This window comes from Rattus norvegicus, chromosome 2 (genome assembly GCF_036323735.1).
Source record: "Rattus norvegicus strain BN/NHsdMcwi chromosome 2, GRCr8, whole genome shotgun sequence".
Taxonomy (NCBI): domain Eukaryota; kingdom Metazoa; phylum Chordata; class Mammalia; order Rodentia; family Muridae; genus Rattus; species Rattus norvegicus.
The window spans coordinates 142,961,647-142,983,622 of NC_086020.1; positions in this window are offsets into that span (position 1 = coordinate 142,961,647).

Genomic DNA, 21,976 nt, shown 5'->3' on the forward strand with positions numbered 1-21,976 from the left:
GCTTCATAGCGCATCAAAATGCACCTGAGAGATGATGAGGAAATATGTACCAGATACCGTGAGGCCATTGGAGGCAGATGTAAGGCTCTGAAGCTGAGCGTGTAATTCATAAAGTAGAATTTCAGCACTACTGAACAGCATGGTACATTGGATGCGTAACCATTAAAATGGATGAATTTAAGATGTCAATTCTGCTCCCAGATGAGGCACAGATCTCTGTAAGCAGAAGTGTTAGGAGAAAGAGCGACTATGGTGAACCAAGCAGGGGGTGCATCCCGTTATAGGCAGAGTCCACATGGAGACTTTTATTCTGAAGTGGGAACTCCCACACATTTGTTGTTGCCATGCTCTATTTGGTTTTCTGCAAAATTTAAAAAGTTGATTCTAACACATAGAGAATGCAAAAGCAAACTGCTTTTGTGTGAATGACATGGCAGTATACTCTTACCATTTTACCTTAGGGCAATGACAAACCTACAAACTCTTATACTCTAAACCACTGAAGAGTTATAATTGCATCCATGCTGGGTCATACATATTAGCAACATCATATTATAACATATGCTATGTCCTTGATATCTGGGTTGTTAAATTCTGTTTTACCAAACATCCTCAGTCATATGTGAGCTCTACAGACCTTTCTTAAAAATTGATTATGACATTCCTGCCTTTTAGATGTGTGTGTGTGTGTGTGTGTGTGTGTGTGTGTGTTCTCATCTGAAACTGGGTAGAGTTTTCTTATTGCTTCAACCAAAATAACACACTAGACTTGCTGTAATGTGTACTTCTAGGCTGATATCATTAGAGATGAAATGGCTTCCATTTTGCTCAACAAAACACTAGGGTTTAAAGTCCTTACAGACTGTATGAACAGAAAGTCAGAGGACTGGCTAGAATAGAGTTCCACTGAGAGAACACTGAGTTCCATGACTGTGATGAAGCATGGCTGACCTCTCTACAGCTGTTGGTACAGCCCATCTTTGCCAGCATCACGTTCACTTTGACTGAAGTGCAAGAGAGATTCTGAATGGGGGCTCCCAAGCTGCCCACACCTTCCCACCCGACTCAATTATCATGAGAGGCAGTAAAATAATTGTTCTTTTAAGTCAACTTAGCTGTTGAGTGATTTGTTACACAACAGCAGATAACCTAAGAACCTAGTGAGACAAAGGTCTTGCCCAGGGTAAAATCTAATTCACAATGAAAATTTATGTGTTTGTCATCTCAGAGTAATTTCTGGTACTCCTGTAATTCAGGGCATGTCAGGATATTACATCTAAAGTGAAAAACAAGCTTCTATATTTTGCACAATTTCTAGCAATTAAGAAAGGGATTTTGGGGATTCTTGAAGGCCATAATTTATCACCTTTGGAGGACAGCTAAAACAGACTGTATCTTAAACAGCTCTGTCTACTACTTGGACTTGGTTGTGACAAAGAAGTCCACATTGGGTAAACATTCAAATGCCACACTCTGGGGATCTTGTGGAAAGATCATTTTGATAGCTGTCTATAGACCCTTTTGAGTTTAGAGGCCAGTTTACCTTTTGCAGAAAATAACATATTCACTTGTTACAAAACCACTCTTGTCTTGCTACTCTCACCCAGGGTAGCCTTAAAAATTGAACATCTATCATAAGCAAGGTGTAAATGACTCCTTAGGACATTTGATCATCTGAGGCTAAATTATGTTTGTGCATGTAGTGATGGCACCAGTGTGCTTCAACTGCAACCCACTTTTATTACACAACCCACTTCAGGTGCTATTATTGCATTGCCTCTGACTCCCGTATACTACAAATATAGGCTCACTGGGAAAACACTCAAACATGATTTACAGACTCTTTGACGGAGCTGTTGGAACCACCCTGAAAAATAACATCATACAGACTATAACTTACTTATGGGATAGCCCAGAAGTGAATTTCTCCTGGGATCAGAATTTCAAGTTATGTAACTGTAAGTTTGCTTAGAAAAACAAATCAGAAGTGTGGGATTTTATAAACATTGGTGAAAAGTTAAAAGTTTGTAATGAGAAGGTGAGTTATTGTTGGTAGGGAGAGCACAGAATATATGTTGGTGTAAATCTGTGTGACACGGGGCATAAGGCTACTGATAGCCTCGTTTGTATTCTCTGAAAATATGATTCTTCAAGCATCTTGACACCATTTTAGATGGCCCACAAGGGCCAATGAACCTTCATAACAGTTCTAAGATTTTCACCCACACCCTTTTCATGAGTATTGAGGACCATTTTCAGTGGTTCATATATCTCTATCCCTATCTCTATCTCTATCTCTATCTCATATCTCTATCTCTATCTCATATCTCTATCTATATCTACATCTACATCTATATCTATCTCTATATCTCTATATCTCTATATCTCTATATCTCTATATCTCTATATCTCTATATCTCTATATCTCTATATCTCTATATCTCTATATATCTATATATCTATATATCTATATATCTATATATATATGAACCATTGCCATCTTCAATTAAGCCAAGTGCTAAAGAGATATATAAAGAAATATGAAAAACTCCTTGTGTACCAGTATGGGTATGGATTGATCACCAACACTGATTTAGTCGTGATTGTTATTTTTCATCATGGTCCAGCAGATGATGATGTGTCAGTCCTCCACCACTGATGTGGTTCAGACCACATTGCCCATTCTGTTATCAACAAGATCTCCTGGGACATAGAGAGAAGTCCCAGTACAGTCATATCGGTTATGCAAGATTGTGGTCTTCAACAATCTAGATCTAAACAGCGAGGCTATTGACAGAACTCAGCTTCAAATTCTTTCTCTTTTATCCTGAGTCACTGCTGGAACATCTGCTCAATTTCTTTTTCTTATTGGCTGAAATGCTGCTGGAATTTATAGTTTAATTTGGACACACACAGTTCTGGGTTCATCCAAGGGGTTGGCAGTTGTTTAGATGAAGAGTGTGGATGGTTCCCCCAACCCCCCAATCCTGCAGCTTCCTCCCTTCCACAGTTCTTCCTTTAATTTCTCAGATAGTTTGCAACACCATTTTCTGGTAACCCAAGCCACTTAAATGCTCTTTTCTGTGAGTTCTAATCTCTATGTGTTTCCCAGACAAGAGACTATCTTCAAGATAAAATGGTCTAGGAATATGAACCTTACCTGGTACAGTAACCTTCTCTTGTGGTGGCTTCTCCTGAGCCTTATTTGCATCTTCTTGGAGGTGTGTTCAGTGTATATTTTTAATATAGTTATAGTATTAAAATACAGTTTATAGTAGATAAAATATCATTTATCTAATTTTCTGTGCCGAGTTTAGTTTACAATAAATAAATCATCATTTTACTTATATGTTGTCTTTAAATTCAAAAGTATTATGAATAAAATCTATTTCCTTTACAATATATAAATGTGGGTGGGAAAGAAGATTCCATGATTAGGAACACTAGCTGCTCTTACGAAGGACTTTGGTTTGGTTGAAGCACTCACATTACAAACCAAAACCACCTGAAACCCCAGCTCCAGAGGACGAGATGCCCGCTGACAGACTCTGCACACAAGGTACACAAACACGCATGCAGGAAAACATCATACCCATAAACATTTCTAATTTTAATTTAAAATAAATAAATGCAATATATAAGTGGAAAGTACAAGCTACTAACGTTAGGATTAATCATGTTTTATTTTGATAACTTCCATTTACAAATACACACACATACAGTTTATTTGGGGTAATGGTCTCCTTTCCTGGGGAATATATTAAGGGTACATACTGCTCCTTATAGAAAAGGAATAATGAAAGTGCTTCCCAGTCAACTGTATTCCTAATGTACTCCCTACATTTATGATTTGGTAGCTATTTTCACATATTAACTTAGCTATAATAAGGTACTATGAAGGTGTTTTTCAGATATGGCTAACATATCATTTATGATTGACAGACTGTAAAATAAATTGCCTTCCATAATGTAGGTTATTCTCATCCAGTGAGCTGAAGATCTTGTGTGGAGACTGGGGTTTCCAATGGTGGCATTTTTCTCAGGACTATAGCACAGAATCCCAGTCTGAATTTCTACAATATGGTTGGTTTTGCAGATTTGAGATTTGACAGTCCTTGCATTGGTGGGAGTCGGTTTCCTCAATGGGCCTCACTATCTGTATATGCTATTGGTTTGGCCACTCTGGTTGTCCCATGCCATAAATAGAGACTACTCAATAATGATGGTGGCATGAATGAGACTGAGAACCAAACACATTATGGATAATTAGGTAACTCTAAATACAGGCTCATATATTTAAATACTTGGTCTCTGTTACTGGAACTGTTACATGGGGATTAGGAGGTATGGAGGTGGCATGTCCTGTTGGGGGCACAGAAGTCCTTGTACTCACTAAGAAGCACTAAGAGAGGCAGGATTGTAAACCATGCAGGGCTATCTCCTCGGTAGAGGAGATAAAATCAAATACCTGCCTTCCATCCAGAAAACAGAGTAGATTTTATTAATGACCTGGTGACATTTTTGCTCTCTGTGGAGGTAGACCTCATCCATGTAATTCTCCAGAATGGCTATCCCAGACTCTTCTTTTCCTAGACAATTACTCTTTCTTAGGAGAGATGTCACATGTAGTTAATGGCTGACCTCTGTGCTATTGGTCAGAGACCACACAAGATTCTAGGCCTTTTAGCTATAGAACCCACCCCCCTGGTCACATGTACTTTGTAAAACAGTTTCTATGTAGCCGTACCTTAAGCTTTATTGTATTCCTGGAATTGGACTGATTGGACTAATTGTTGCCTGGAAACCTTTCCCCAAACTATACTGTGTTTTAAATATGCTGACAATGAACTGCCTGGCTTTAGACTACTTGAAGGCTGATCCAGGTTGACAAAGTCAATCTGCATCAGGTTTTTATTCTTATCTCTTCACGACTTTCTCTTCCCTGTTAGACACCTGAAAGGACCCACGCATTACTGGAAGTGGGATTTGCAGTTTCAAAATCCTAAACCAGGTCCAATCTTGCTGCCTGTAACCTTCAGATCAGGGCGTGGGCTCTCAGCTACTGCTCCAGGCCCGTGCCTACTGCTGCCATGCATCCTACCATGATGGTCATAGACTCGCCCTTTGAAACTGTGAGCAAGTATCCAAATCAAATGATTTCTTTTAAAGTTGTCTTGGTCATGACGTTTCCTTACAGCAGTTGCACAGTATCTAAGACAGTTACTGTTAGACAGCAACTAGAATTATTTTCCTAGAATTGAGGTCTGCCCTGACATCTTCATTGTAACTTTTAAAAAACTAACCTAAACAAGTGAACTACATAAATAAAATCCCCATTTTACCCCAAGCTTTTACTTTTGAGAGAAAAAAAATAAGTGGAAAGATTTAAAGAGATTCAGTAATTTGTTACTTTGTATTTAATACATTTTATACTAAAGAGACATCTCTAGATAGAACACAAGTTAAACAGTTTGAGAATAATTTCTACCAATTTTTAGGAATTATTAAGAAAAAAGCATTGTTAATTGAGCAAAGCTCAGTAGTAGTATTATAGGCCTGTCATGCTTGAGGCTCTGAAATTTATCTTACTGCTCCACCCCTCAAATCGCGCGCACACACACACACACACACACACACACACACACACACACACACACAGAGAGAGAGAGAGAGAGAGAGAGAGAGAGGCAGAGACAGACAGACAGAGATAGAGACAGAGAGAATCAGAGAGGCAGACAGGTATACACAGAAAGAACAATATAACTATGCAGATGTCCTAAGTTAAATGTTTTCTTTGTTGTATTTTTAAGTTCTGAGAATTATGGACATGAGCACAGTATTTATATCTTTTCTATCCCCTCTCCCCCAACCTCTCTTCTAACCCCTACACTCCCTCTCAAATTTATGACATCTTCTTTCTTATTATTGCTATATGTTCCTCTGCTGTGATTCCCCTGTGGGCAGGGTGTCCTGATCTTTTATTTCCCATCCATCAAAGGCAAAAAAAGATTGAGAGTCATTCTTTTACACTTAAATGGATTATTGCACAAATGCCCTTTTGTCAAAGAAAAACATCAGGACATGAGCACAGCTGAGCCAAATGTTTGAAAAGTGCTGAGGGGACCACAGAATGTCCAGGGAAGCTGTGAGGACAGCAGGGTATGTGGCACCACAAATCATCATCCAGGTGAAATTATGGCTACTATTCCTGGAGCCAGAAAGTGTATTTTACTTCCTTGCTTTCTTTGTATTTTCTGCTTTCTCATGGAGCTGAATTCATCAGAGTCACTACTAAAAGCACAATAAAGCTGTCAAGAAATCAGAGATCAAATCTATTTACAACTTGTGAAGCAGTAAGGATTGTTCCTCAGTCATCTGAAGGCACCCTTTCTGATGACAGCCGCTTTATAAGAACTGCCTAAACAGAGTGGCTTGACTTGTGGAGGGAAAGATGGTGGTTTTTCACCTGCCTTTCCCTGCCCATCTGCGGTGTCTCACTTGAAGATCCACAGAGCATGACCACTTTTCTCATCTTGCAGTCTGACACAGAACGATTCCGGCTCAGGCAGTACCTATACGCTTCTCAAAGGTTATGTAATTTGGATCATATAATAAGGAAATGACAAACCATATGCCCCTTAGAGGCATCTTATTCAGAGTTTGAAGACAGTAAATACTATCCAACATGCCCCTGACAGCATAAAACTCAGAAACGATCACAAGCGCATTGCTAAATATTTTAGATAGTCTAGGAGAACTGAACAAGTCTGTGATCCTATAGAGGAGTCTGTAAGCCATACAGGTCACAAAATCATGTCAATGTCATCTTGACTGAGTCAAAAGTTTGGAAGAATTGGGGGGTGATATATATGTTTATCTTTTTCCATTATTTGGAGCATATTGAGAGCAGGAAGCACAAAACTACACACAGAGAGAGAGAGAGAGAGAGAGAGAGAGAGAGAGAGAGAGAGAGAGAGAGAGAGAGAGACCAAGACCAGAACTCCAACTTTCTCAAAAGGCTGCTTTTAACAAACTGTGATATAAATCTACACCCTGATCTGGACACAGCCTTGCAATGGAGAGACAAAAGCTTAGGGGCAAGAATTTAGTAAGCCTGGAAAATTAAAATCATTGTCTTAATTTAAATGCAAATGTTTCCAAATAATTCTCTGTAAGGTCTCCTTACTGTTTGCCCCCCCACCCAGTCTTTTTAAAGTGGGGCCCCAAGAAGAGCAGCCTAACTTCAGGGGATGTCAGACATGTACATTCTCGGGCCCCATTGCAGATTTACTAGATGTAAAACTGTAGGGGTGGAGTCCCAGATTCTGCATGTTATAAAGCCTTCAGTTGGGAGGGGAGAGATGAAGTTTGGCAACTATTGGATCCACAGGATAAAAATCAACGAGTTTTTGGTTTTCGGTTTTAAAGATAAAATCTCCTGTAGTCAAGGCTGGCCTGGAACTCACAAGTAGCCAAGGCTGATCCTGAATTCCTTATTCTCCCACCCCCCAAAGGCTGAGATTCCAAGCATGTTTCCCTTTGTTTTAGTGAAGATTTCATTGGTGTAAAGAGACATCATGACCATAGCAATGCTTATAAAGGACAACATTTAACTGGGGTCAGCTTACAGGTTCAGAGATTCAGTCCATTACCATGATGGTGGGAAGCACGGCAGTGTCTAGGCAGGCTTGGCACTGGAAGAGCTGAGAATTCAACCTACTGTTCTGAAAGCAGCTAGGAGAGCACTGACTTCCACATGGTTAGGAGGAGGGTCTCATTACCCACCCCCACAGCGACACACTTACTCCAACAAGGTCACACCTCCAAATAATGCCACTCTCTGGGCCAAGCGTATTCAAACCACCACATACCCCTACCCTGCCTTAATTTTTTTACTTATATTTTAGAACTTTGTTAATGAGTATTGTATTTAGATAATTTCCATGGCCCAACTCCTATCATATTACCTATTCCTTTTTAAATTCATAATTTTCCAAGTATTATAGTTATACACATACTATATATGTATTGTAGTTATACACATACATATGTATATATGAGTATGTAGTATGTATGCATTTGTGCGTGCAGGGTTGACCAAGCAAGGTTTCATCCACAGAAAATACAGATTATTCTTCTTTTAGCAGCTGTTGCCAGTAGCTTTTTACCTGTGGAGTGAGATGTCCATCATCAGTGTTGACACGTCATCTGGTATTATCATTATACAAGTCTTGTTTAGGTAGACATATTGTTGAGATTTCCCCTGTAATACAGAAAACACAACCTCATAGCAGATGTCTTGATCCTGTGACTTTTACGATCTTTCTATTTCCTTTTCCAAGGTGCTCCCTGAGTTTTAATTTTAGATTTATAAATTAGGATTAGGCACTTCATGGACAGTTGTGGATCTTTATAATGGTCTCCATCTGCTGTAAAAGTAAGCTTCTTTGATGAGGGGCAAGAGCTATACTTATCTGTGGATCTGAGGATCAGTAATTAAAATGCAGTTACAAATTATACTAAACTAGGAAAATGGCTGTAGCAGGTTTTCTTCTAGGGCCAACTACTTTACTAGCTACATGTAGTTGGCTCAGTTTACAGTATAGGTATGAATGCCCCATTCACTTAACCCATTCTTAATCGGTTAGGTCCAATTAGGCATCTGTGGTGCAGCCAAGATCTAAGTGCCACTCTTGCACTTTTGGGGTATTTTGCTGGGCGGGTCATTGTTGTGGTCCATAGGCTTAGCAGCTGTGTAGGACCATTGACTGTGTCTCTCCCTTAGCAGCTTGTGTAGCCTTCAGATTCTGTTTGGGAAGAGGCTTCCAGGTCAGGTCCTGCTTGATTCATTCAAACTCCCTATCTGTAAGATGTGGTGTCTTCAGCAAACCAAGGGCAATGAGAGTAGTCTATATCATTTGGGAGTCTCTTGTATAGCTCTGACCAACGACTCAGAGGAAGGTTTCCTACAAAATAATATTTCCTGATGGATTTATTAAATATTCTTGGTGTTAATTTTCCTTCCTTGCCCTTTTCTCTGCTTTGAGGGGATTTGTTTACAGGCATTAAGGCCTGTCTTGCACTTGGCCTTCATCTCATCAATCATTCTGATCAGTCCTCTCCCAGGCCCTAGTGCTAACCCATACTTTCTACAGCTTTTATTTTCCAGGGAGCTTTGACACATATCTTCTTAACAAGATTGGATCCCTTTCTAGAGCCAGTTAAAGGAGTCTTAACTTGGTGGGTTTGAGGCAACGAAGAGTTAAGGAAGTGGGGTGGAGTGCAGATATTAAAATGGTGGCCTTCCACATCAAAGAAACCCTCTAACTGCTTGTCAGTGTTCGCATATAACTGACTGTAGCACTAAGAGATAAAGCAGAGGTTGCCTTTTAAGTGATGGAAAATCTATGAGCGGCTTCTAACTACTTCCAAAGGGAAAGACTAAACCAGCTGCAATAAGATGCCTCTAGATACCTTTCCAGTCTAAGCCAGCCTGCAAAGGTGGAATGTGATTTTTTTCCCCAAAGCTGGATGTAACTCTGTGTGGGGCTGGTTTTCATTTCCAGAAGTCCAACATTTTCTTTCCAGCACCAAATCTGTAGTCTGTGAGGACCAGAGCCATGCCCAGGAGGGCTTGTAGTATACAATTACGTATTATAATACGATCATAAACTGGAGACTAGCGAAGATGAAACCTTTTCAGGGCATCATTCTACAGAAGTAACGCCAGCATAGAGAAAAGGTAAAAATGATTGACTTACTGATTTGTCCATAAAATTTTTCTGATCTCTTTTCCACATTGGCTCACCTTTTGAAATTCACAACAGCATAGATTCTTTCTCAAATTCTCCATCCTGTTGATTTAGGAGGCAAAACTTTATTTAATACATAAACTTGGGGCTTGTGACTACTCCTTTTTGTGATCAAGGCCTCAATCATGTAGCAGTCTACCTCTCAAGGGGTAGAGGAAGCCTTGAGTATGCACAGTCATGAGGGAATGTCTCTTGTTGACATGGCACAGCCATGCTGCAAGGCATGGGCTCATGGGACATTGGCAAAACCATTAATCATATGGGCCAGGCTCTAGAAGGATGGCAGGGCTCTCCCTGGGGATCTCATAATGAGTCTGTATGAGGATTTACCAGTGTGTGAAAAGACTACCAACTGCAGCTTCCTGCTCTTAGATGTTTAAATCCTGAGACTGCTCTTTAACAGACCTCCTACCTAGACTAGCTAATTCCTCCTCCTGTGCTGAACCTAATAAACATACAGGTCAAAGAACTGCCTGTAAGTTTTAAACTCTCAGAGTTTGGAGACAAGCAGGCTACAGTTACCAGTTAAGGGAGAGACCTGTAACTTCTGCAACTAACACATTCTCAGCGTACCTCATACGGCCCACTTTCAGTCTTGTAGTAGCTGCACAGGATCTGTTCCAGGTACTTCGTGATGAACCCAAGCGCTAAGGGTATCAAAGTCTGTGGGACATTATAGCTAATGGCTTGGTAGTGGTATTTGTGTGTGTGTGTGTGTGTGTGTGTGTGTGTGTGTGTGTGTGTGTGTGTAAAACACACACAAATATATATATATATATATATATATATATTTCCAATATACTCTTGCTAAGTAAAAATTACAGTAAACATTGTTTCTTATCAAACACTCAAACACTGTATTAAATCTCAACAGACAGGGCCAAAAATTAAAATGGAGTCATTGAAGCTAAGGTTTCATGTCACCCAGATGAACTAAGCTATGTATCTGATCTTCTGAGAAAGCAGGATTAGAGAGATAACAGCTGAATTTTGCAAACGGGCCAGTTTTAACTGTCAAGATAATGAAATTCCCTTGACTTTAATCCTCACACAATAGAAGTAACCCGAAACAAACTGTTGTTAAATGAGCAATCATTTTCCTATTGTTCTATTTCTCTGTGCTTCTTTACAAAGAATGTAACTTTGTAATGACCCTTCAGGGTTTCTTTTACCTTGTTTCTGTTTGCATTAGCCCTTTTCTGTTTATAAAACCAACCTTTTCTGTTCAGCCCAGATTCTATCTTACAAAGTAAAGAATTGTCAGATTCTAGAATTGCAAAGGAAGCAGATTAAGATCATTAGACTAAATGTCCCCAAAGGCTCATTTGTTGAAAGGTTGGTCTGAAGATAATGGCCATGAGGGAGGTGGGGGATTCTTTAAGAGGTGAGGTCACATAGCAGAAAGTAAGATGGTTGGTGACAAAGCTTTGAAAGGTAATTAGGGCCTTAGCCCCTTCCTATTGTGTACTTCCCAGGCCTCCTCTGCCATGCATCACTCTCTCAGGATGTTCTGAGCTAACCCATTGTTGAAGCTAGGAACCAAAGACCATTATCTCCCCTTTAAACTGATTATCACAGGAATTCTGTTGCAGTAATTAAAAAACAAACATAAAACAATAATTTTAAAAATCTACATATTTAGTACAGAATGAAAGTTTTAAAAACATTTTTGTACCTACATGTGTATGTGTCTGTGTGCATATTTGTGCAGATTTCAGTGCATATATGTGTGTGCTTGTGTTTTCACGTCTGCTATGTGTACAGGGAGGCCAAAGGACAATCGCAGGTGTTGCTTTCCCAAAGGCACCGTCTACCTTGTGTTTTTGTTTGTTTGCCCCAGAACTGCCTCCCCATCACTGAGATTATAAGCTCTCACCACCATACCTGGATTTTTGAGGTGTGTTATGAGAATCAAAGATGTCATTATGCTTGCCCATTAAGTACAGAATTTCCAACCTAGAAAAAACCGCTTTGTTCCCAAATTAGTTGAGTTAAATTAGATCTGTGGAACATAGAACCCAATGAAGATGAACAACCGATTTTACTTCCCTTTGTCTTATTGTTAGTTGACATGCAAAGAATGAAGCCATCACTACTTGTTACAATTTTTTTAAAATTTATCATAGTTTTATTTATTTATTTATTTATTTATTTATTTATTTATTTTTTAATTGGATATTTTTAATTTATATTTCAAATGTTATCCCTTTTCCTCATTTCCTGGTCATAAACCCCCTATCCCATCCCATCTCCCCCTTCGTCTATGAGGGTGTTCCCCTCCCCCAACCACCTACCCCTTAGCACCTCCCCACCCTGACATTCCCCTATACTGTGGGGACCAGCCTTGGCAGGTCCAAGGGCTTCTCCTCCCATTGATGCCCAACAAGGCCATCCTCTGCTACATATGCAGCTGGAGTCATGGGTCTTTGATGGTCATGAACTCTTTGGATGGTGGTTTAGTCACTGGGAGCTCTGGTTGGTTGTTCTTAAGGGGTTGTCCTTATGGTATTGTTCTTATGGGGTTGCAAACCTCTTCCTCTCCTTCAATCCTTTCTCTAACTCCTCCAATGCAGACCTCATTCTTAGTTCAATGGTTGTTGAACATAGGCATTTGTTGATCTGATGATTTTTTTAATTTCTTCAGATTCTGTTGTTATCTCTTTTTGTTTCTGATTTTGTTAATTTGGATATGCTCTCTGTGCCCTCTGGTTAGTCTGGCTAAGGGTTTATCTATTTTTTTTGATTTTCTCAAAGAACCAGCTCCTGGTTTTGTTGATTCTTTGTGTAGTCCTTTTTGTTTCTACTTGGTTGATTTCAGCCCTGAGTTTGATTATTTCCTGCCTTCTACTCCTCTTGGGTGTATTTGTTTCTTTTTGTTCTAGAGCTTTTAGGTGTCCTGTCAAGCTGCTAATGTATGCTCTTCCAGTTTAATTTTGGAGGCATTCAGACCTATGAGTTTTCTTCTTAGCACTGCTATCTATCATTGTGTCCCATAAGTTTGGGTATGTTGTGTCTTCATTTTCATTAAATTCTAAAAAGTCTTTAATTTCTTTATTTCTTCTTTGACCCAGTTATCATTGAGTAGAGCGTTGTCCAACTTCCAAGTATATGTGGGCTTTCTGTCATTTTTCTTGTTATTGAAGACCAGCCTCAGTCTGTTGTGATCTGATATGATGCATGAAATTATTTCAATCATCTTGTTGAGGCCTGTTTTGTGACGAATTATATGGTCAATTTTGGAGAAGGTACTATGAGGTGCAGAGAAGAAGGTATATTCTTTTGTTGTAGGATGAAATATTCTACAAATATCTGTTAAATCCATTTGGTACATAACTTGTGTTAGTTTCTCTATATCTCTGTTTATTTTCTGTTTCCATGATCTGTCCATTGATGAGAGTGGGATGTTGAAATCTACCTCTAATATTGTGTGAGGTGAAATGTGTGTTTTGAGTTTTAGTAAGGTTTGTTTTATGAATTTAGGTGCCCGTGCATCAGGAGAGTCATTGTTTTAAATAGCTGAGTAATATTCCATTGTATAGATGTACCACATTTTCTGTATCCATTCCCTGTTGAAGGGCATCTGGGTTCTTTCTAGCTCCTGGCTATTATAAATAAGTCTGCTTTGAACATAGTGGAGTATGTGTCCTTGTAATCTGCTGGAGCATCTTTTGGGTATATGGTCAGGAGTAGTATAACTGGGTCCTCTGGTAGTACTATATCCAGTTTTCTGAGGAACCTCTAGACTGATCTTCAGAGTGTTGTATTAGGTGTCAATCCCACCAACAATGGAGGAGTGTTCCTTTTCTCCACATCCTTGCCAGCATCTGTTATCACCTGAGTTTTTGATCTTAGCCATTCTGACTGGTATGAGGTAGAATCTCAGGGTTGTTTTGATTTGTATTTCCCTGATGACTTAGGATGTTGAACATTTCTTTAGGTGTTTCTTAGTCATTTGATATTCCACAGTTGAGAGTTCTTTGTTTAGCTCTGTACACCATTTTTAATAGGGTTATTTGATTCTCTGTAGTCTAACTTCTTGAGTTCTTTGTATATATTGGATATTAGCTTTCTATCAGGTGTGGGTTTGGGAAAGATCTTTTCCCAATCTGTTGGTTGCTCTTTTGTCCTTATGACAGTGCCTTTTGCCTTACAGAAGCTTTGCAATTTTATTTGTTGATTCTTGATCTTAGAGCATAAGCCATTGGTGTTCTGTTCAGAAAATTTTCCCCAGTGTCCATGTGTTCAAGGTTCTTCCCCACTTTTTCTTCTATTAGTTTGAGTGTATCTAGTTTTATGTGGAGGTCCTTGATCTGCTTGGAATTGAGCCTTATCTAGGGTGATAAGAATGGGTCAATTTGCATTATTCTACATGCTGACCTCCAGTTGAACCAGCATCATTTGTTGAAAATGCTATCTTTTTTCCACTGGATGGGTTTAGCTCCTTTGTCAAAGATCAAGTGACCATAGATGTGTGGGTTCATGTCTGGGTCTTCAATTCTATTCCATTGATATACCTGCCTGTCTCTGTACCAATACCATGCAGTTTTCATCAGGATTGCTCTGTAATACAGCTAGAGAACAAGGATGGTAATTTCCCCAGAAGTTCTTTTATTTTTGAGAATAGTGTTCACTATCCTGAGTTTTTTGTTATTTTGAATGAATTTGCAAATTGCTCTTTCTAATTTCTTTCTTTCTTAATTCTTTTCTTTCTTTTTGAGTTGGAATTTTGGTGGAGATTGTATTGAATCTGTCGATTGATTTTGGCAAAATGGCCAGTTTTACTATATTAATCCTGCCAATCCTTGGCATGGGAGATCTTTCCATCATCTGAAATCTTCAATTTCTTTCTTCAGAGACTTGAATTAATGGAAGACCATCATTACTTTAGAACAGGATTCCAAAAGATTCTGAACTGAAGAAGAATTCATGAGACACTGAACTCCCAGGATGAAACTGAGAAAGCCTCAGCTCAAAGTGGTTAGAGATCTGTGAAAGCATTATGGGAGTTGAAGAGCCTTGTGCTTCCTGGTCACAAGGAATCTTGTGACCTTGTGTCCTTAGGAAGCCGACTTCACATTCTGCTGTGTTATGTAGCTGTTTCTGCTAACATTAAAATCTTTCTTCTTGGGGTAGAGATGAAGGGACTTTTTTTTTTGTTGTTTTTCGGAGTTTGCGCAGCTGATTTTCTTTTCTTTTCTTTTTTTTTTTTTTTGTATTAACTTGAGTATTTCTTATTTACATTTCGAATGTTATTCCCTTTCCAGGTTTCCTGGCAAACATCCCCCTAATCCCTCCCCCTCCCCTTCTTTATGGGTGTTCCCTTCCCCACCCTCCCCCCATTGCCGCCCTCCCCCCAACAATCACATTCACTGGGGGTTCAGTCTTAGCAGGACCAAGGGCTTCCCCTTCCACTGGTGATCTTACTAGGATATTCATTGCTACCTATGAGGTCAGAGTCCAGGGTCAGTCCATGTATAGTCTTTAGGTAGTGGCTTAGTCCCTGGAAGCTCTGGTTGCTTGGCATTGTTGTACTTTTGGGGTCTCGAGCCCCTTCAAGCTCTTCCAGTTCTTTCTCTGATTCCTTCAACGGGAGTCCTATTCTCAGTTCAGTGGTTTGCTGCTGGCATTCGCCTCTGTATTTGCTATATTCTGGCTGTGTCTCTCAGGAGAGATCTACATCTGGCTCCTGATGAAGGGACTTCTTAAGATATAGATTATAAAAGGAAAATTAAATCAACAGGATATTTTAAGACAAGATGTTTTCCATGGAGTTAAAACACTTCATCCTTCAGGGAAGCTATTTAGGACAGGAAGTAAATAATACAATAGCTTTAGAAAGTTCCTGAAACTAACAAAATTTTCTAGGCCCTTTTCCTGACAATCAATATTTTTAAGCAGTAGACCCTGTTCAGGGTCACTCTTAGCCAGTCACCTAGCAGAAGCAGAGGTCAGCCAAGCTGCCTAAGGAAGGTAGAGAGCAGCCAAAATGTGAGAAAGAAACAAATACCAACCAAGTTGTCTAGAGTAGGCTCATGTTAACTGAGCAACCTAGAAAGGGCACTCTCTTATCTCTTCAGTTGCCTGCAGTCTATGCAGTATGCTCCAGGTTTCCCGTTTATTCCGATCTGTCACTTATGCTGGGGTGGACCTTGCTGAGCAGCTGTCTTTGAATCACTTCTCTTCCTATAAGTAACCTATGTATCTACAAATAACCTCAACAAAATGTATTGATCCATCAAGTTGGACTTTGGTTGTATGTATTCTCTGGATCTATTGTTAGTTTTCTATCTGGAATTCATGTCTCCCTAGAAATAGTGTCTTACAACACAATACTCTAGGATTCAATTTGGTGTCTTAAAAATTGGTTGAGTGATCAGAGAATATTGAGTCTTTGAGGCTCCTAAGTGTCTCTTATATAAAATGAGACCAGGTACAAGACCTTAAAATAGCAGCTATTCATCAAGCATTTCTGTAGGTTGGCTCTTTTAGCACAGCCACAATATGATGTTGACTATGAGCCATGTAAGAAGGAAAGTTTAGGAGAATGGACCTGAATGGAACCAAAGGAGTTATCTGTTCCTTTGCTACAACCATACGATCTTATTAGGTGAGATTTTATGTGAAATATCCAGCAATAGAGTCCATATAGGTCAGATTATTTTTTATAGGACTCAGTTGGATACAAGATAGAGGTGGGGAACAACTTTAAACTGGGGAGAACTTGAGGTTGGGCATGGACATGAAACTGTCTCCTTTCTTAAGCACTTTTCTTAAGCTGTGGGAAACATGTTCTTATAGCTCTGCTTCATTGACCTAGAAATCCTTTCTCACCTGGAGTTCACCAAATCCTTCTTTCCAGAAAGAAAATCTCTATTTCAGAGTCAGTAGACTTAATCCAGTTATCAATGGTGATATTTCAAATAATGCAGAGTATTAACTTCTGGCAGAACTTGGAGCCTCAACCTACGCTTGTTGGAGAAAGCCCATGAGTCAAGAGCCATAGCCTCCAGGTCTACTCATGCTCCTGAGAGCTGAATTCCCCACCCAACTGCTTCTGTGCACAAGAATAATTTTCCAAAGAATTCTGGCAGGCTCCTGATAGTAGAAACAATGCAAGGAGCTTTATGGAAATGACATCTATTGAGAAAGGGCAAAGGCAGGCCCATTCCACCATGAGTATTATTTCCTGGGCTGTTCTGGCCAAGGGATTCACTAAGTGAGAAACTTTGCATGGCTGAGAGATTTTTGGAAAGGAATACTTAGCTGAAAGCCAGGTGACTTTTGGTGACTTTATATAGAAAAGGGAAAAGGCCTTTCCCATCTACTCATTTTAGTTTCTCTGGAAAGGGCCTTATGTAATGACAACTTAGGATTTTGGTTTCTTTAAAAACAGAGAAATATTATAAGAATATGTTTCCATTTTAATCCCAGGTATGGAATATGGAGCTATTTCAGATTATCCACAGCAGCTGACTATGATTTGCCTTGACCTTGAGGGAGAGGAGGCCTGATTTCATCAGAAACTTTCCACCATTGTGTAACTTTGGGAATTCTGGGAACTTTTCAGAGGGGTATGTGAATGCTAGAGCCCTGAGAGGTAGGGTTATTGAGTTGCTGGTTGGTTGTTGGTTTTTGGTTGGTTGTCCTTAGTTGTTGTTGGTCACAGTTTGTTAAGTAATCATGAACAAAAGAGAAAAGAGAAGAAGAAATTAGATATTCTGACAGTGGATCTCAAACTTGCCCCACAGAACTTGGCACAGTAGTCTAATGATAATATCTCCTCCTTTCCTGTCTATTCTTTTTTCTCTATGGTCTCTCGGAGAGATCTACATCCAGCTCCTGTCGGCCTGCACTTCTTTGCTTCATCCATCTTGTCTAATTGGGTGACTGTATATGCATGGGCCACATGTGGGGCAGGCTCTGAATGGGTGTTCCTTCTGTGTCTGTTTTAATCTTTGCCTCTCTATTCCCTGCCAAGGTTATTCTTGTTCCCCTTTTAAAGAAGGAGTGAAGCATTCACATTTTGATCATCCGTCTTGAGTTTCATTTGTTCTAGGCATCTAGGGTAATTCAAGCATTTGGGCTAATAGCCACTTATCAATGAGTGCATACCATGTGTGTTTTTCTGTGATTGGGTTACCTCACTCAGGATGATATTTTCCAGTTCCGACCATTTGCCTACGAATTTCATAAAGTCGTTGTTTTTGATTGCTGAGTAATATTCCATTGTGTAGATGTACCACATTTTCTATATCCATTCCTCTGTTGAAGGGCATCTGGGTTCTTTCCAGCTTCTGGCTATTATAAATAAGGCTGCGATGAACATAGTGGAGCACGTGTCTTTTTTATATGTTGGGGCATCTTTTGGGTATATGCCCAAGAGAGGTATAGCTGGATCCTCAGGCAGTTCAATGTCCAATTTTCTGAGGAACCTCCAGACTGATTTCCAGAATGGTTGTACCAGTCTGCAATCCCACCAACAATTGAGGAGTGTTTCTCTTTCTCCACATCCTCGCCAGCATCTGCTCTCACCTGAGTTTTTGATCTTAGCCATTCTCACCGGTGTGAGGTGAAATCTCAGGGTTGTTTTGATTTGCATTTCCCTTATGACTAAAGATGTTGAACATTTCTTTAGGTGTTTCTCAGCCATTCAGCATTCCTCAGCTGTGAATTCTTTGTTTAGCTCTGAACCCCATTTTTTAATAGGGTTATTTGTCTCTCTGCGGTCTAACTTCTTGAGTTCTTTGTATATTTTGGATATAAGGCCTCTATCCGTTGTAGGATTGGTAAAGATCTTTTCCCAATCTGTTGGTTGCCGTTTTGTCCTAACCACAGTGTCCTTTGCCTTACAGAAGCTTTGCAGTTTTATGAGATCCCATTTGTCGATTCTTTTTTTTTTCTTTTTTTTCTTTTATTAACTTGAGTATTTCTTATATACATTTCGAGTGTTATTCCCTTTCCCAGTTTCCGGGCAAACATCCCCCTCCCCCCTCCCCTTTCTTATCGGTGTTCCCCTCCCCACCCTCCCCCCATTGTCCCCCTCCCCCCAACAGTCTAGTTCACTGGGGGTTCAGTCTTAGCAGGACCCAGGGCTTCCCCTTCCACTGGTGCTCTTACTAGGATATTCATTGCTACCTATGAGGTCAGAGTCCAGGGTCAGTCCATGTATAGTCTTTAGGTAGTGGCTTAGTCCCTGGAAGCTCTGGTTGCTTGGCATTGTTGTACATATGGGGTCTCGAGCCCCTTCAAGCTCTTCCAGTTCTTTCTCTGATTCCTTCAACGGGGGTCCTATTCTCAGTTCAGTGGTTTGCTGCTGGTATTCGCCTCTGTATTTGCTGTATTCTGGCTGTGTCTCTCAGGAGCGATCTACATCCGGCTCCTGTCGGTCTGCACTTCTTTGCTTCATCCATCTTGTCTAATTGGATGGCTGTATATGCATGGGCCACATGTGGGGCAGACTCGGAATGGGTGTTCCTTCAGTCTCTGTTTTAATCTTTGCCTCTCTCTTCCCTGCCAAGGCTATTCTTGTTCCCCTTTTAAAGAAGGAGTGAACCATTCACATTTTGATCATCTGTCTTGAGTTTCATTTGTTCTAGGCATTTAGGGTAATTCAAGCATTTGGGCTAATAGCCACTTATCAGTGAGTGCATACCATGTATGTCTTTCTGTGTTTGGGTTAGCTCACTCAGGATGATATTTTCCAGGTCCAGCCATTTGCCTACGAATTTCATAAAGTCGTTGTTTTTGATTGCTGAGTAATATTCCATTGTGTAGATGTACCACATTTTCTGTATCCATTCCTCTGTTGAAGGGCATCTGGGTTCTTTCCAGCTTCTGGCTATTATAAATAAGGCTGCAATGAACATAGTGGAGCACGTGTCTTTTTTATATGTTGGGGCATCTTTTGGGTATATGCCCAAGAGAGGTATAGCTGGATCCTCAGGCAGTTCAATGTCCAATTTTCTGAGGATCCTCCAGACTGATTTCCAGAATGGTTGTACCAGTTTGCAATCCCACCAACAATGGAGGAGTGTTCCTCTTTCTCCACATCCTCACCAGCATCTGTTGTCCCCTGAGTTTTTGATCTTAGCCATTCTCACTGGTGTGAGGTGAAATCTCAGGGTTGTTTTGATTAGCATTTCCCTTATGACTAAAGATGTTGAACATTTCTTTAGGTGTTTCTCAGCCATTCGGCATTCCTCAGCTGTGAATTCTTTGTTTAGCTCTGAGCCCCATTTTTTAATAGGGTTATTTGTTTCCCTGTGGTCTAACTTCTTGAGTTCTTTGTATATTTTGGATATAAGGCCTCTATCTGTTGTAGGATTGGTAAAGATCTTTTCCCAATCTGTTGGTTGCCGTTTTGTCCTAACCACAGTGTCCTTTGCCTTACAGAAGCTTTGCAGTTTTATGAGATCCCATTTGTCGATTCTTGATCTTAGATCATAAGCCATTGGTGTTTTGTTCAGGAAATTTTTTCCAGTGCCCATGTGTTCCAGATGCTTCCCTAGTTTTTCTTCTATTAGTTTGAGTGTATCTGGTTTGATGTGGAGGTCCTTGATCCACTTGGACTTAAGCTTTGTACAGGGTGATAAGCATGGATCGATCTGCATTCTTCTACATGTTGACCTCCAGTTAAACCAGCACCATTTGCTGAAAATGCTATCTTTTTTCCATTTGATGGTTTCGGCTCCTTTGTCAAAAATCAAGTGCCCATAGGTGTGTGGGTTCATTTCTGGGTCTTCAATTCTGTTCCATTGGTCTATCTGTCTGTCTCTGTACCAATACCGTGCAGTTTTTTTTTTTTTTATCACTATTGCTCTGTAATACTGCTTGAGTTCAGGGATAGTGATTCCCCCTGAAGTCCTTTCATAGTTGAGGATAGTTTTAGCTATCCTGGGTTTTTTGTTATTCCAGATGAATTTGCAAATTGTTCTGTCTGACTCTATGAAGAATTGGATTGGTATTTTGATGGGGATTGCATTGAATCTGTAGATCGCTTTTGGTAAAATGGCCATTTTTACTATATTAATCCTGCCAATCCATGAGCATGGGAGATCTTTCCATCTTCTGAGGACTTCTTCAATTTCTTTCTTCAGAGGCTTGAAGTTCTTATTGTACAAATCATTTACTTGCTTGGTTAAAGTCACACCGAGGTACTTTATATTATTTGGGACTATTATGAAGGGTGTCGTTTCCCTAATTTCTTTCTCGGCTTGTTTCTCTTTTGTGTAGAGGAAGGCTACTGATTTGTTTGAGTTAATTTTATACCCAGCCACTTTGCTGAAGTTGTTTATCAGCCTTAGTAGTTCTCTGGTGGAACTTTTGGGATCACTTAAATAAACTATCATATCATCTGCAAATCGTGATATTTTGACTTCTTCTTTTCCGATCTGTATCCCCTTGACCTCCTTTTGTTGTCTGATTGCTCTGGCTAGAAATTCAAGAACTATATTGAATAAGTAGGGAGAGAGTGGGCAGCCTTGTCTACTCCCTGATTTTAGTGGGATTGCTTCAAGTTTCTCTCCATTTAGTTTAATGTTAGCAACTGGTTTGCTGTATATGGCTTTTACTATGTTTAGGTATGGGCCTTGAATTCCTATTCTTTCCAGGACTTTTATCATGAAGGGGTGTTGAATTTTGTCAAATGCTTTCTCAGCATCTAATGAAATTATCATGTGGTTTTGTGCTTTCAGTTTGTTTATATAAAGGATCACGTTGATGGTTTTCCGTATATTAAACCATCCCTGCATGCCTGGGATGAAGCCTACTTGATCATGGTGGATGATTGTTTTGATGTGCTCTTGGATTCGGTTTGCCAGAATTTTATTGAGTATTTTTGCGTCGATATTCATAAGGGAAATTTGTCTGAAGTTCTATTTCCGTGTTGGGTCTTTGTGTGCTTTAGGTATAAGAGTAATTGTGGCTTCATAGAAGGAATTCGGTAGTGCTCCATCTGTTTCAATTTTGTGGAATAGTTTGGATAATATTGGTATGAGGTCTTCTATGAAGGTCTGATAGAATTCTGCACTAAACCCGTCTGGACCTGGGCTCTTTTTGGTTGGGAGACCTTTAATGACTGCTTCTATTTCCTTAGGAGTTATGGGGTTATTTAAAAATGGTTTATATGTTCCTGATTTAACTTCGGTACCTGGTATCTGTCTAGG